Source organism: Lepisma saccharinum, chromosome 5 (genome assembly GCF_977018435.1).
Source record: "Lepisma saccharinum chromosome 5, izLepSacc3.1, whole genome shotgun sequence".
NCBI classification, from domain to species: Eukaryota; Metazoa; Arthropoda; class Insecta; order Zygentoma; family Lepismatidae; genus Lepisma; species Lepisma saccharinum.
This window is the reverse complement of record NC_139233.1, coordinates 11,233,761-11,249,190: the sequence shown is the minus strand read 5'-3', so window position 1 is coordinate 11,249,190 and position 15,430 is coordinate 11,233,761. Positions and strand designations below refer to the sequence as shown.

At 38.3% G+C, this 15,430-nt stretch overlaps 1 protein-coding gene across 2 annotated transcripts in view; it reads left to right on the top strand.

Annotated features, from left to right (window-relative positions):
* The window catches only part of LOC145987653 (putative Na(+)/H(+) antiporter nhx-9), a 181,641-nt gene that overhangs the window by 54,809 nt on the left and 111,402 nt on the right, over window positions 1-15,430 (top strand). The window contains exon 2 of one of the 2 annotated variants that reach the window (XM_083122157.1): window positions 1,484-1,543. The exons of the other annotated variant lie outside the window; for it this stretch is intronic. The gene's annotated coding sequence lies outside the window, so the exon portion shown is untranslated. The remainder of the gene's footprint in view (window positions 1-1,483; window positions 1,544-15,430) is intronic. 2 annotated transcript variants of the gene reach the window in all.

Below are 15,430 nucleotides of genomic sequence, written 5' to 3'. Positions count from 1 at the left end.
ACTCATTCCCATCTTCGCAAATTAACCAAAGGAGGCACAAAAATCGAAGGAAAAGAAAGCAAATCAATCAATCAATCCAATAAAACAGAGTGCATTTCTTATACATAGATTAAAATACGTAGGTTATATATGCGAAAGGCATATTAGGAATGTGAAAGTAAGGTTCCACACATTCAGAATCTCGACCATTTGTGGAGGTGATGCGTTCAGCATTACGCTCTGACCGCCTTTATCCCCCAGGTACCTATATATTAGAGGATGTATGAGTGAGTCCCAGAGCCGCTCAATGCAGGGGCATTGCTGGAGAAATTCTTCCCTGAAATCAATCCTCCCGGGTAATGGAACTCCGGCAGTCAGACGACGAAACGTTGCAAGTTCCCGTCTGCTTACCAGGAAGCGATCGAAGAGTGTCTTGTCTTAATTTTATTTTCACGGTGTAGGTTGTCGGTTCGATGTCATGAAAACGTTGACCTCTTGTAAAAAGAGATCAATTTTTTTTATGAAAAACATACGATGGCACGCAATGAGTTCTCTACACGTGGCATGTATTGGTGTTTGCACCACACTGCGTGCATTTTTCATTTGCCGCTGCCCGCTTCAAGAGATGGGATATAGCTCGAAGAGACACACAGTCGGGAACTTCGCCAAAAATATTTCTTGGTGAACCAAATGTTGCCAGGCAGAATCTGTTTCGTAATCATCGTTGCCAAGATGTGAACTTCTTTGGCCAAAAGGTTTTCATATTAGGAGAATTAGGTGAGTTAGGAAGCAGGGATTGTTCTCTGTGCCTGTAAAAACAAATTTAAAAAAATCGACGTATTAAAGTACTTCTTGATGTTGTAGGATGTGTGCGGCTTGGAAAATTGAGTTTGGGAAGGAAATTGCGTGATTTAATGGTATGGTACCCTATCTACAGGTATTGATATGCCAAGGTACACTCACCTCAATTAGCACTTTGGCAGTTTGTTTCTTTATACAGCATATTTGCAGAAGATGCAATTCAATCTACAGGTATATCAATATACGCTGTATAAAACACACCTTATTACTAACTTCGTTGACCCTGTACTAGCGCACACTAGCCAGCCATTTCCGAGATAAAGCGTTCAAAAGTTTCGAAGCTTTCCAAGCGCGCCTCTTGAGACGATGATATTGTACAGTGGGATTCATGATTATTACCGCGCAAATTGTCCATCACCGTGTCCCAGAAATTTATTTGACTCAATAAGAGCTTCAAGAATTAAAAGAAAACTCAAAACAAGCTGTTCACAACTTCTGCACCAGCATACATAATAATCCATCGCTTAAAACACATAGGATATAAGAGAAAATGTAATGAAAATAGTCATGGACAATTTTCCGAGCAATACTACTTATTTAATAGATTGAAATAAAGATGAAATAAAACTCATCTTAAATTTTTTGGAAGTAGCTGCAATACACAAACTAAAACACCGTTTGCACTAAATTTCGTTCTTTCCAGGACCAACGGAGAGGACTTAACCTCTGGTACAAACTGGGACCACTTCAGCTTTGTTGTTACGTAAGTAAAAATGACTTTAAATATGTTTTACGCAGTTCTTTTCCATGATGTAAATGAACTTTATTGACTTCTTTTACATGAGGGGAGACTGAGTTCTCTAATATCCACAGAATCTATGGTTTCCAGCGATTCTAGAATGCGCAAAGGCATGCGCAGTAGGCTACATATGACACATCACATTTGAAAACAAATTTGACATTTCGGAGATTATTCACAGCAGCATCAACAGGGAAGAGCAAAAGAAGAAATTTGAAGAGATTACAACAGGGAAGTACAGTGGGGATCGGACAATCTTTTTTCCTTCTATGATACCATTTCTTCTATTCCATTGTGCAATTCGTCATTATATTGCAATTGTTTTGATAGTTTACAAAAAAAAATAATCCCGATTCCACTTTGAAAATACCGCACATATACGTTTGGTGGCACTATCGTACAAACTGTACAAATAAATATTCTCGCATAGTTTCCTATTCCTCCGCGTGCTGTTCGGATTGACATCGTATGAATAATTTGCGTGTATATGCCATATCCTCCAACTGGTATGTGATGTATGTTAATGTTGGCCTTCGACGAAATGTCAGATATCGTTAATAGATCGTTAGGGAGTCTTGTAGAAGCCCGAATCGATAGGTGGTAGAGAGTGGTTGAGCGATAATGGAGAATAGTAAATATGAATTAAGTCCAAAGTTAGGAACCAATCAACTTATGTATGCACACAGAACTCGTATGTACCAAATCAAAGTTGATACACTTTTGGCATAAACATCCGGAAGGGAGGGGCCCAGGTTCCCCTTGAAAATGAGTGTAAAGACATATACAGCGTGTCCGAAAAAAAATCTCCGGGGTTTCAGGCACGAGTATATTATTTTTGTTTTGAGCGTAATCGTGAAGCGATTACAAGCAAGTTTTACTTACACATTTCTCACCAGATAGCAGCAACGTTCACACAGCTGTACAGGCTAAAATGTTCATAGAAGCCGTGCATCCAATTTTCAGGAAAATGTATATCCAGAGCAGGTCCCATTTCTTGACAACCGCGAAGTCCCAATTTAGCGCCAATCGATTCTTTTTGAGGGCTACGTAAAAAACATTGTGTATCAAGAAACAAATCCAGTCACTTGACCACCTGCGCCGAAGAATGACTAGAGCATTCCCTGACATTCGCTACGAGACTCGGCGGCAAGCGGCCCGGCATCAGAGCTTGTCTTTCCCGGTGAACGGGTCCGCAACAGTCGCTAGAGTCGGCTATTAAAATTACAGTTTTCATATTGTATACTAACCTTGACTACAGAAGGTGTTGAAAATGATGTCCCTCTGCTGCAACACATTCCTGACATCTCCGAAGGAAATTGGCATTTACACGTGCAAGTTCGTCTACTGTAATTCTCCCGATTTCTCGTACAATACTCTCTTTTAACTCACGGATGGTGTGCTGATTGTCTTTGTATACTTTATTTTTTAGATTTCTCCATTTTTATTTCCACTTTTATTCAGAACTGACCTTGTTACTCTAAACCTTTTTACGAGGTTTAATATAGTGGTTCTATGTGGAACGGGAACACCAGGAAATTTCGTTGCAAAACGTCGTCGCACTTCTCCACAATTCCTCTTTTCGAAGTAACACTCGACAAGATAAATCCTTTGTTGCAATGTAAACTTTTGTGGTGCCATATTAAGCCACAATCTTCAACACACGGACACGACACAACACAACTTCCGAGGGAGGATTATACTGGCGTCAGTCTGCAACGTCAACAGAGAGGGAAAGAGAGCGAAGGCAGGGAGAGCGAAAAAAACAGACTGTAGCGTGCGACTGTCGCGGACCCATTCATCGGGAAAGACAAGCGCTGACGCCGGGCCGTTTGCCGCCGAGTCTCGTAGCGAATGTCAGGGAATGCTCTTACAACCATATATGAAATTCCTACAGATAAACTTATCCATGTGTTGACTAAAGCGGGCGGCTTGATGTCTGTAGGGCTGTAATTGGTGCGCACATTGAATTACACTGAGGATAATGAAACTTTTAACATGTACTTCCATAAAATACGTTACACACACGTATGATTCAGAATGTAATAAAATAATTTGAATTCAAAATCCCGGTGTTCTTTTTCGGACACCCTGTACTTCACACACACAATTTCATTTCAGCCAAAATAATTTGTCATTATTATAAGGGGGTTGCAGGAACATGATATAACTTTAAGCTGAAGAAGCGTTTCTTGAAGGGCAACACTATTATTGGGGTAAATATGCCTAGTTTGCCAAAAGTGGCAGAAAAGAGATGTAAAATCAATCAATCAATCAATCAATATGCAATTTGTATCCGTAGATCCACACCATAATGGTCCCATTCTACGAATTCGCTTAGTAGTGGAGCAACAAAGGGAAGATCCACTTGAAGCCATTCATTTGCATGCAGTTTTCAACGAACCGTTCCCCAACGTCGTTACGTAATGCATTATTCGAGATTCTTAATGCTTTTGCATGATGCTGGTCAAGAAGGCGTGTGTTGTGGTCGTCTCTTCTTTCGTGTTCAATCCAAGAAGCAAGGAGGAGGCTAACGAATGGGAGTGTCCACTTTATCTATGCATGACGTTATGTATGCTTCAGTGCTTTTGTCTTGATAATCATGCAATGAGAGCAAATGTTACATGATCAGTAGTCAGCTTTCTGTATGACTTCAGCTCTGTATAATGGAAGACATTCTTCTTGAATTTCACATTAGTATGGTTGTGTAACTACTATTGTGGTAGTATACATAGGCGTGGGTGTCGCCAGAAATATTTGCAGTATGCCATTTATAAAACTTGAATAGAAAAATTAATAATAATTCTTATTTTTATGATTAATTTTTTACCATAAAATAAATAATCGTTGTAAAAATAATAAGCCAATTTTATTACAAAATTATTATTATTATTATTTAACATTTCATACAGTTAGTTTACTGAAATGCATAGTTATTCTATGTTGTTAAATTTTACACACCTTGTTCGAGACAAAGCTATAAAAGTTATTGAGAAATTTTAGTCATAGTATTTTTGTTTCCTAATAAATATGAAAAATATGCAATAATATAGATTATTCCGTTGTTTATGACACACGCGTAAGAACCAAGTTATGATGTACTTTTGATTTTTTTTTATGTTGACCAGTTTTAAAGATAATTGACAGGGGACCAATTGAAGTGACCTGTAGTAATCACTTTTAGATCTAGCACGTCAGCTGTGGTAAAATAAACAGTTTCCACCTCTTGGCATGCCAATGATGGATACATGTAACCGATTCAACTCAAGTGTCCACCATTTTAAAGAAATAGCTCCCATAGAAATTTATCAGGTATCCCTTCTGAAACCACTCCTTTTATGTAACCCTGCTGTGTGCAAAGTGGCTGCTTCTCATCTGGAAGTGATTTTTTTTGCCGAAACAAGTCGTAGTTTATGATTGTTAGCGAATCACATTTCTGATTCTGACATGTGTACGATTGTAAAAATTTGCAAAACCATCCTTCAAACTCTTTACGTGTCGCCTTCTCCAGTACCGTTATATTTTATTTGTTGTAATTAAAAGTGATTTAACAAAAATAAATATGTTTCATTCCCATTCTTCATCCTAGCTTCAACACTGGCAAGAAATCTGTTCTCGTCAATTTGATCAATAATTATTATATTGTATTATAATCAATTCCTCAAGGGGTCCCGGGTTCGATACCCGGTGGAGGCACAAGTGGTTCGGATCCCACTTTAAACTGTAGGTCCAGTCCCAATTAGCCTCACTGTGCATAAAGTGGACTTAAAACAACAAATCAATCAATATAATCAATTCCTGTATCAGGTGCTCTGATTAATCAATGGCTTGAATGGTGATACTGAGAACGGTTCCTAATTGGCAATTCTTAAAAGTCACACTTGAATGCGAAGAGACAAGTTACTTCAGTTCTGACCAGTGTTTCTTTCAGAAAATTTGCTCCGGGGAGGCATTCCAGAGAACCGGGAGGGCGTTGTGCATCTCATCTGCGAAATACAACATATGTGCGTTTAACATTGAAAATTACCAGTGGACGTTCGTGGTTCGGCAATGAATTTGACGCTGAGCCTTACAGGCGGGAAATGACATACAGTAACAAAAACAAAGCAGGATGCGGTGACCTAAGTAAACTTAGTAATTCAATGTGGAAAGACATAGAATTTTATTTGTCTGTTTCTTTTTAATAGTCTGTTGTCTAACAGTTACAAATATTATATTGTCAATTAGCATTACAATAGTAAATAGTAAATGATCACCTACTTTTACATTTAACCATCCAGAACATATTCCACAATGGTGAACCAGGAAAAATATTACAATTATTAAACTCAATTGGACGTGGGTTTTCCTTTGTGACCTTCCTTTCATCAATTTCAGTTAATGATGATCAGCCTAATGAGGCAGAAAAGTGACGTAAAATATGACAAAATGTCAAAAATATGTATGACCAAATGTTGTTCAGCTGTACTCTTCTCTGGGTCGTTCCTTAGTAATGTAATCCGAAGAAAAAATTTGGACTATGATGCCATCCATGGTTTATTTTATTTTTTGTATGTATAACCTTTCTCACCGTAAGATAACTATTTTTTCGACTGCCCATTGTTGAGTTATTGAATTTAAACAAATAAAGAAAATGACCGAAAATAGCTCTTGAATCCATACATATTACGACAGGATAAAATATAAAATTTGAATTTTTTACTTTTTTCAAAACTTTCGTCATCGACTCTTTTCCATTTTTATTTGAATGTAATATTCCTTTCAAGAGAGAGGGGCCAATTTTACAATACAAAATCCAAGAGGTACCAAATGAGTGTTACCTTATTTGGTGGCAAAGATAACGGATGAAACATGACATTTTCAAAACGCCTTTAGGCGGAAACGGGCGGATATATTTTTTTTCGAAAAAAAAAGGAAACTACACATGCTCAGTGGACCTGAGGGAACAATTTCTGCAAATTTGGTCAAAATCCATGGGGTTGGTGGTAGATGGTCAGTGAATTTGAGATGATACATACACAATATAGATATGGTAAGGTAAAGGTACCCCTGTGCACGTGAACACATGCCATGAAGGCACTGGCGTATGCAGGATTTTTTTAAGGGGAGGGCTGAATTGTAAAGCTGGATATTACATAGCTACATTCCAAGGAAAGTGGCAGAATGCACAAAAAATACTTCATAAATACTATTTTTAACGTTTGTTTTAAAAGTTGTTCAAAGACAAAAGTGGTATCGGGGGTCATTTAAGGGAGTTTTGCACATGCCAATTTTGTTTTTCCCAAGTTATTTCCTGCCTTCATTGAAAATTTCGATTTTCTCAATGTGATGTGGAGCTCTACCTCCACATAATCTTGATCTCGGCCATAGTTAGAATGTGATCAGCATCACGCCTGGCCGTCTTTACTCCCCAGGTACCAGGTATTCGTATCAATATAATAAACTGGGTAAGCCTCAGAGCCGTGCAGTATATGCATAAAACAAAACAGCCAAGCACGTCAAGAAGGGATGGCTTTGCGATCCAAGTATTGCAAGTTAAAATAGTTAACAAACAAAGCTCTTCTCGGTGATATTCCGATTTTGAAGGGAGTTGAGGCCTTCCTCCCGAAGACCCTAACTCCCCCTATCATCACTCTCTTGACCACTCTACAATGGGATGCATAATTATTATCTGACATTGTCAATCACTAGCTATTGTCATTTTTTTTTCTCTCACATCCTACTTGTTTTTAAGGAACGAAATTGTACTGATCCCGATACAGAATTTGATCACTAATACCTTGACGTATTGTTTCAGCTCTTCAACCAAGACTTGCGTAAGGAGGTTGAATTAGCATGTAGATGAGCAATATACTAGGTAATATTTACACATAGAAAGAAGTAGACAGGAGACGTTCTGTGGCATTTAGGTTACTGCTGCTGAAATATTGAACGCACCTCGAAGGTCAGCGCTGCCAGCGAACTTAGCTTCGGTGCGTGACTGAGCTTTGAAACAACACACGGAGACAACCGCCGATCCTGGGAAACATATAAACACTCCTCATCGATTTGATTCCTACTGGAAGGGAAGATATCCTACAAAATTCCCAACCGCAGAAAGTTTCTGCACATTTATCTCTGCACACAAGCGAGTCGTCATGCAAATACGAGTCGATTTAGAAACAAAACACGCTTCGCTCGGTTTATCTTCTAATCGAAAATCTAGTTTCGTTGTTCTTGGAAATACCTAGTCATGGCCGTATATAAGAGGAAAGTTTAACGGGTCCAAACGCTGTCTCATTGGTTTAGTGAACATTTTGCATTAATTACATAATCAAATCGACAATTAATCATTCATTATATCTTCTTAGAAGAATTTTGGTTTATCTTTAATGGATAAATATTCTTCAAGTACAATAATGTTATATTCTTCATAACGTAAGCATATTTCAGAATTTGCTGTAATTGGCAACAATTAATTGTATGTAGTCTCAAAAAGTGAAAATTCAGACATATTTTGATAGATTTTTCAAACATTAAAAATAGGGCCTCACCGATGGCGCCTTGTAATCAAGGGGTGCCGGGTTCGATACCCGGCGGAGGCACAAGTGGTTCGGATCCCACTTTAAACTGTAGATCCAGTCACGATTAGCCTTACTGTACATAAAGTGGACTTAAAAAACAACAAATCAAATCAAACATTGAAAATAGATATATGAATGTACTCCTACACTAAACATAATGAATAATAATAATGTTGTTAACATATTAGGTGCACATTGGTACATACAATAAGATTATTTAAAGGAAATATTTTACTGATCAATTGTAAACTGTTTAGTGATAGTAACAATAATTAGTAACTCTTTCACAAATATAATCATTAACATCAAGCAATTGTTATTAGTATTATTATTAGCTGTCTATAACTATTATTCTTGGGCTGCTGGAAGTTCACCTCACCCATTATTTCTGCCTATATATGGGATCTCTATTGCAATTATAAGCTTTGCTGATTCGGTTTTCCTTTTATATCTTCTTTGGCAGAGAGATGGTATTTTATTTTTGCTAGTAATTAATATCTTATTGGTGCTTGGTCAGCACAAATTCCGATAATTTCTGATCAGAACTTCTACGTGTTCGTTACGAGTCAAAATTGTCTTCCTTGACGCATCACGTGTTGTTGACTTTGCGTTTTGATTGGTTGGTTGTTGTGGTAAATCACTGTTGCCTTCAATTTTTTTGCAATCTGGTGTGGAGGAAGATTCATCTTGTCTCCCAAATCCTTTCACTTTTTTAGATAAAGCAGTCCCTATGCTCACGAAAGACGTAAAACAACTCGAAATTCATGGTGAGGTTGGTTAGATCAGTGTTGCCCAGAACCTCTCGATTAAACAAGAAATAAAATTTAACAACAATGGTCTTCACTAAAACCAAAGTTATGGATATGCTATTCTTACTTACTTAAAATCAAAGTAGAGGTTGTGTTTTGAATATTTACTTTATTATTATTATTATTCTACGGCGTTACAATTCCACTCTGTATTGACAGTGGCGGTGAAGATTATTGGGGATATGACGAAATAAACGTGGGAGCGAACACAATGAAATAAGAAGGATTGGACCCTACATAGGTTCCACATATGATGACTAGGGAACGGAACTTTAGGTAAATAAATGTTTTTTGCTGCGATAAGATAGAGACCCTTCTTTTTGCCAAAATTCTGATCATAACCTTATATGTCAACACAGCAAATTTTATTTTACATAAAAACACATATATTCCAGTTTTCCGTATGTAAATACATATTTTGCGAATTTTCATTTTAAATACATAAAATCGCTCATTGACTTCATCTACCTTGTAATCCTCGAAGGAAAAATGTTTATTATGTTCATATCGAGAGCGTTAGGTTTGTTTTGTCTTTGAACACGCTCGCTGGCAGACTTCTGGCACTTCGCCTACGATCCTATTGGGGGAAAATATTACCCCCACTGGATCTAACGCACAAGTGCTAATGTCTAAATGTACAGAAAGTTTTCGGAAAAACCAAGGTTTTCAAACTTTGTGCCAAATTGCACATGTTTTTGAAGGTGAAGTAGAGGAAGAGGAATCTTTGGAAAACTTCAGCGTTAGTGACATTTCGTGCTTCAAATATGCAAGAATTGTTTCTTGTGACGTGGAGCGATCTTTCTCACAATATAAGATGATTTTTAGAGATAATCGTCAGATTTACAATGGAGAATTTGGAAAAAACTATGGTAATCCACTGCAACTCTTCCAAAAAAAAAATAGCTCGCTAAGAGGCAAGCATTTAGAAACTGACTTCAGGTGTTTAAAATGCATGTAATATTTTGTTTTTCTTACCAAATGTTTTTATTATTATTTTTGTCACATATTTTCAACATTTATGACACATAAAAAAAATATTTCTGAGTTTTTTAGCACATAAAGTTCCGTTCCCTAATGATGACCGTGCAAGCAGAGAAGAAAAATCACTGCTAAAGACAGACTAGTGACGTAACTAGATTTTTTGTTGACCTTGAAGGAATTTCAACACATGCAGCACGGATTGGCTGTCTAAGTCACGTGACTACTCACTTTTTCCGCGCATGCGGATTCATCGGCCTTCGCATATGGCAAGCTCTATAGAGCCTCTCTCTTCGTAGTGTGATAAGCTAACCACTTCGCCACAGGAACTAGCAGCTGACGATGCATGCGGTCACTCAGCACAAGAAAGAGCAACCCACGAGACAACAGAGCATCTCAGAAAATTATCCTAGCTGAGGTTTTAGTCGCCAGGGCTCCATTATCCTGCAGAAATGCAATTTTTCAGAGAAGGAAGGTTGAGCCAACCTCTTCTCTCTCTGGCAATTTGTCTTTACGGCAGCTTTTTCCATGATGTGTGTCAGAGAGACGCCCACCGACCTTGTCTTTTGTTCTGCAGGACGTAGCATTGGCAAACAAAACTATCAGTTACAAACATGGATGATCTTTCTGCCAAAAGGGACTCGTAATTAAGTGACTTCCTTCACGAACACAACCCAAACACTCTTATGGTGATAGAACGTCGCTCTCGCAAGGAATTATGGGTCGTTTGGGACCAAAAGAGCCATAAACTGTGCGAGTGACTCATTCTGAGACATTAAAGAAGAATTTAAACTGCGTTAACTACTCACGTTAACGTCAATTTTTGTGTACCAACTCTTTCTTAACGCGAACCTACATTTTTCAGGCGTGATACTATCTTTATAATTGCTACCTAATGCTATATTTCCATTTCCACGCGACGATTTGCTTGAATCCCCATATCCTCAGAAAGGAATCAATTTCCCGAGAATACATGGCAGACATTTTAAAACTATACCAAGGTCGTAATCAAGGGAAGGATTGATGGGGCTGCAGCTCCTCCCAAAGGAAATAGTGGAAAACAGTGAATTCTGAAGCGCCAAATTCCCACTGAACGGGAAAAATTCCCTGGGCATGGAAATTTCCCTAAGCCGCTTCAGCGCGTTTCGGCGAGGCGCACCAATTGATTTCCGAATAGGAAATTTTCTTTCCGGCGGTTGGGTGACAAGCTTTATTCTTTTCCATTTTTTGTGCGTTCGGTGTCCTCTTGCCTCAGAACCTGGAGGATCGATTGCCCCCCCTCCTTCCCCAATAGCTACGGTCCTGGCAAACATGTGCATTTTTTTTTCACGGCTCGATTTCTCATATAATGAATATAAGGGAAAACGTTTCGTATACACGCATGTGTCGATTGACGAGTATATTTTTATGTTCTAAATATAGATCATAATAAACTTAATCAATAAAATAAATGACTGTTGTGCGTGTTCTTTCTCTTGACGTCTGCGATTACATCATCCTTACTCTCTTGAGTGTGTCTGTCTTCTGGCTTAGCATTAAATTTATATTAAATATGTTTGATATTTAATTGATTTTCTTGTAGAGTAACAACATAGTTCTTATGTTGTTTTAAGACCTTAGAAGGTGTCACAAATATCTAATCACATTATCCATTGTCCAGTGCTATGCTGTTACTTATACAAACACTAGATTTCGAGAGAACACCTCTCATATCGTCTTCAGGTGACCAGATTTCTTTTCGCTGGTGCAAGAATTGGTTAGCGAACGGATTTTGTAGTGGGCAGGAAGAAAAATTTGTTCATATGAAGATGATTTGATTTTTGTTATTCAAAGTCGCTTTTATGCCACTTTTCTGCTAATCTTGACGATGAGGATGAGTGATGGTATGATAAAATTGATGAACTTACGAATAACACCCATGCTCAGGCCGGGATTTGAACCCTGGACCCCTGGCGTCGTCGAAGTCCGTTGTGCTACCATTTTTTAAAAGAAAACTGTAAGGAAAAGTCTCTCCTGTACACACTTTCTCTTTTTTCATGTATAAGTTTTACTCACTTTTCTATCTTCTCATTGAGAATAAACACAAACATCCATGACTTATCCGGGATTCGAACCCGGAACCTCTAGTGTCGTTGCGCGCTGTGCTAACCACTCTGCACGGAGGTCGGCATCTTGGTCGCATCTGTACAGCTCATAATATGAGCTCGCACAACTTCAAAGTAGCTGCTCCGTTGAATGATATGGCTTTATCACGAGCACTGCATTTCTTATGAGCAAGATTTTACAACTGACATCCGACCAACCAATAGGATTTCACCGAAGCCACGTCAATTTTTTTACATTGACTTCGTCCATGCAGAACACAGAATAGCAGCAACTCATTCCTTCAGTGCGAGCATATGAACAGCATTCTTTATCAAACGACAGACTTCATCGAGCAAATGAACACACGCTTCACTTTCATAAAAAGGTCATTGTCATTCGAAATAATCGATTTTTATTGCTGCTACCTCTGTTTACCATATCTTATCAGTTTCTCATCAAATTGGGTGGAGAAATGGCGATTGATATCATATTCTCCTTGTTTTTTTTTGTCCGCTCTTTACGTGGCTTGTTTGTTCGGTAACACTTACACTTTTATTGAGTTCTTGGAATGTTTATATTGTTAGGTTTGTTACTATAGAAACCCGTCCTGGCTTAGATTAATCGTTCTATGCTGCACAATAGAGAATAGCATGCTTCCGCTGGGATATAGAAAACCAATACGACGTTAATAAATATTGATTTGTTTGTTATTGAAGGTCATACATACTTCACAAGGTCACAAGGTTTTGCGTGCTACTGAAGATCGCAAGCTCACAATGGAGAATATATTTTCTTGAAGAAAATGAATAGAAAGATCAAAGACAATAAAACCAGAACTTTGGCTAGAAATTGCTAAAGGGCGGTGTGAGCCCAAAACAGAAGAAGACGACGAAGAAGAAGATGCAAACTCACAATTGTTTTTGTTGCTGTTTATGTGCTTTTGGAGCATCATTTATAAATTATAAACAAATCAAAAATAATAAACTTGTACGTACGTTGTACCCTTTTACTTATTTGAGACTAACGATTCCGTTTTCCAGGCCTGCGGGGTTCAACCTCTCCCATGCCGAGAAACCCTACGTTAAGAATACAATTTCCAGACTGTTACGTTACATGATCAAGGAATAAGCAGACGAGATGTTGCACTTGCGTCATCTAAGGAACGTACTACTATTGGCTGTTGCTAATAGCCAGGGCCACAGTTCCGATTACTACATGGTTTTTTGGATTTTATAAATATGCAAACTGACTACCATTTGGATATGCTGTAGCCTTGAGAGTGCGCATTCCTGCTAGTGCCGTTTGTGGATTGGTTAATTTAAAATGACTGGTAGGTCTGTCGTAGATTCGACTCGCACCACCGACAAAAAGAAGTTTGTCCACCTGAAGACGAGAGGTGATCTCTCGAAACGTTGAGTTGGAATAAGTAAGTTAAAAGTGCTAGTCAATGGATAATGTAAAGTTAATATTTCATACTAAATTTGGCCTTTGATTGATTGGTTTTACCTCGCTTTTCTGCCACTTTTGGTTAATCGTGGCACATCATCACATAGTCTACTTTTGCCCGTCACACAATACGGATATAAACTTCTTAACAAAAACAAAATTGAGGACATTCCTCTAACAAGAACATAACATATGCCTGTTAAACACTTCCTTACTTCATTACTTAACAATAACTGAATGTAAACTAAATCTACATATAGAATGAATATATTGATTTTAAAAATTGAGCGAGGAAGGTTTTAAGAGGCATACGTTATTTTCCTGGGGGACTGTCCTCAATTTTGTTTTTGTTAAGAAGTTTATATCCGTATTGTGTGACTATATTGTATCCGAGGATAAAACCTCCATACCCTAGTTAAACGCTGAGTCTGTAACGTTGCGCTCACCACACAGGGACGCACACAAAGGATTAACCTTGCCGTGGGTCCATCCGCCAGAGCCACGTTGGCATGTAAGTAGCAGTTACACGAGTGTACTACGGAACTGAAAGAACCTGATGGTAATTGGAGAATACGAACTAAATTAGTAAGGAATGGAAAACATCGTGAATTTGATAAAATCACAGGGCAAAGAAACGATGGGGGAAGATGAACTAATTAAAGATTTGAAAGACATGAAAGTAAAGAATTGGACGAAGAGCATCCAAGGATAGGAAAAAGTGGAGAGATGTTGTTGAGAAGGACAAAACATTCAATACATGAAGTTGTATTGCCTCAATAATAATAATAATAGTAAGTGTACTACGGGAAAGTGAGGTTGTCTTTTGGTGTCTTATGAGAAGGTCACGTGTTACTCCCTTCGAGAAGATGAGTATGAATGGTGATGAGATGGACAAAGGGACAATCGCAAACATGGATAGACAACACAACACAAGCCCCACAGAGGGTTATAGAGGCTTTGAGTCCAGACGCCAGAGCCTCGCTAGTCTGCAAAATGAAGTCCAGAGTGTACTACGTGGAAGGGAGGTTGACATTTAGGCGTTTACGGGAAAGTAACCTCTTATACCCTGAATTGGGTATATGTGAAAAATTTTAGGGGTGGTGGGGGTGCGTGAATAAATTACTGTTTGAAACGAAATAATGCCAAGCTTCATTGTGTAGTAGTTGTGAGACTTGAAAGTTCAAACAAATCAGCAAATCTGCGTTCGCACTGATAATTTCTTCTGCCGGTCCTCGTGCTTTGTAGCCTAACCATCGAAAATATTGTGTCTTGATAATGTGTGTGACGAAGTTCATGTCATGTCATTTGATTTGTTGCAAGTTTCGTGGTTAAAATAAGTCCACCATTTCGTCCATACCCCTTCAATTCAAACAATCTTTTTTTGCAAGAAAGTATTGTTTTACTCATAGGTAGGGTGCAATACACAGGGGATGGCTGTACTTTTGCTCGTTTGTATTTCTACTTTCCTTAACGCACGTTACTGTTCCACCTGGACCAAATCTCAAGATTAATAGCGACGATGATGATGAATTAATTATCTGGATGAGGGTACAGACACAATGACATTTCCATGCCTTAATCGAACAGCCTATGACCCCCCATAACTTCATAGTGTGAATATGTTCCGGATTGCCCCAGTCTGGTAACTTTGGTTATGGGACACTTGCTTAAGTTTGTGGAAGAAAATATTCACAGTTGTGTAATTTGATAAGGGAGTTTCAGTCAAATTCTTTTAACTACAAAGTATATCGATTCTTCTTTTTCGTACGTGCAAGGGTGAGGACAGACGCCTTTTGTTAATATAAGTTTATTTTCCAAGAAACTCACACGACAAGGACTGTCTGTCAGATGGGAGGACACGAACTGGTCTAACGTTCGATATTTCATGCTACATTCTATTCTTCAGCACCTTTACCAAGATTATCCCGTTTGCAGTATATATCAGCTGTGAATCGATGGCCTTTTCCGTGATT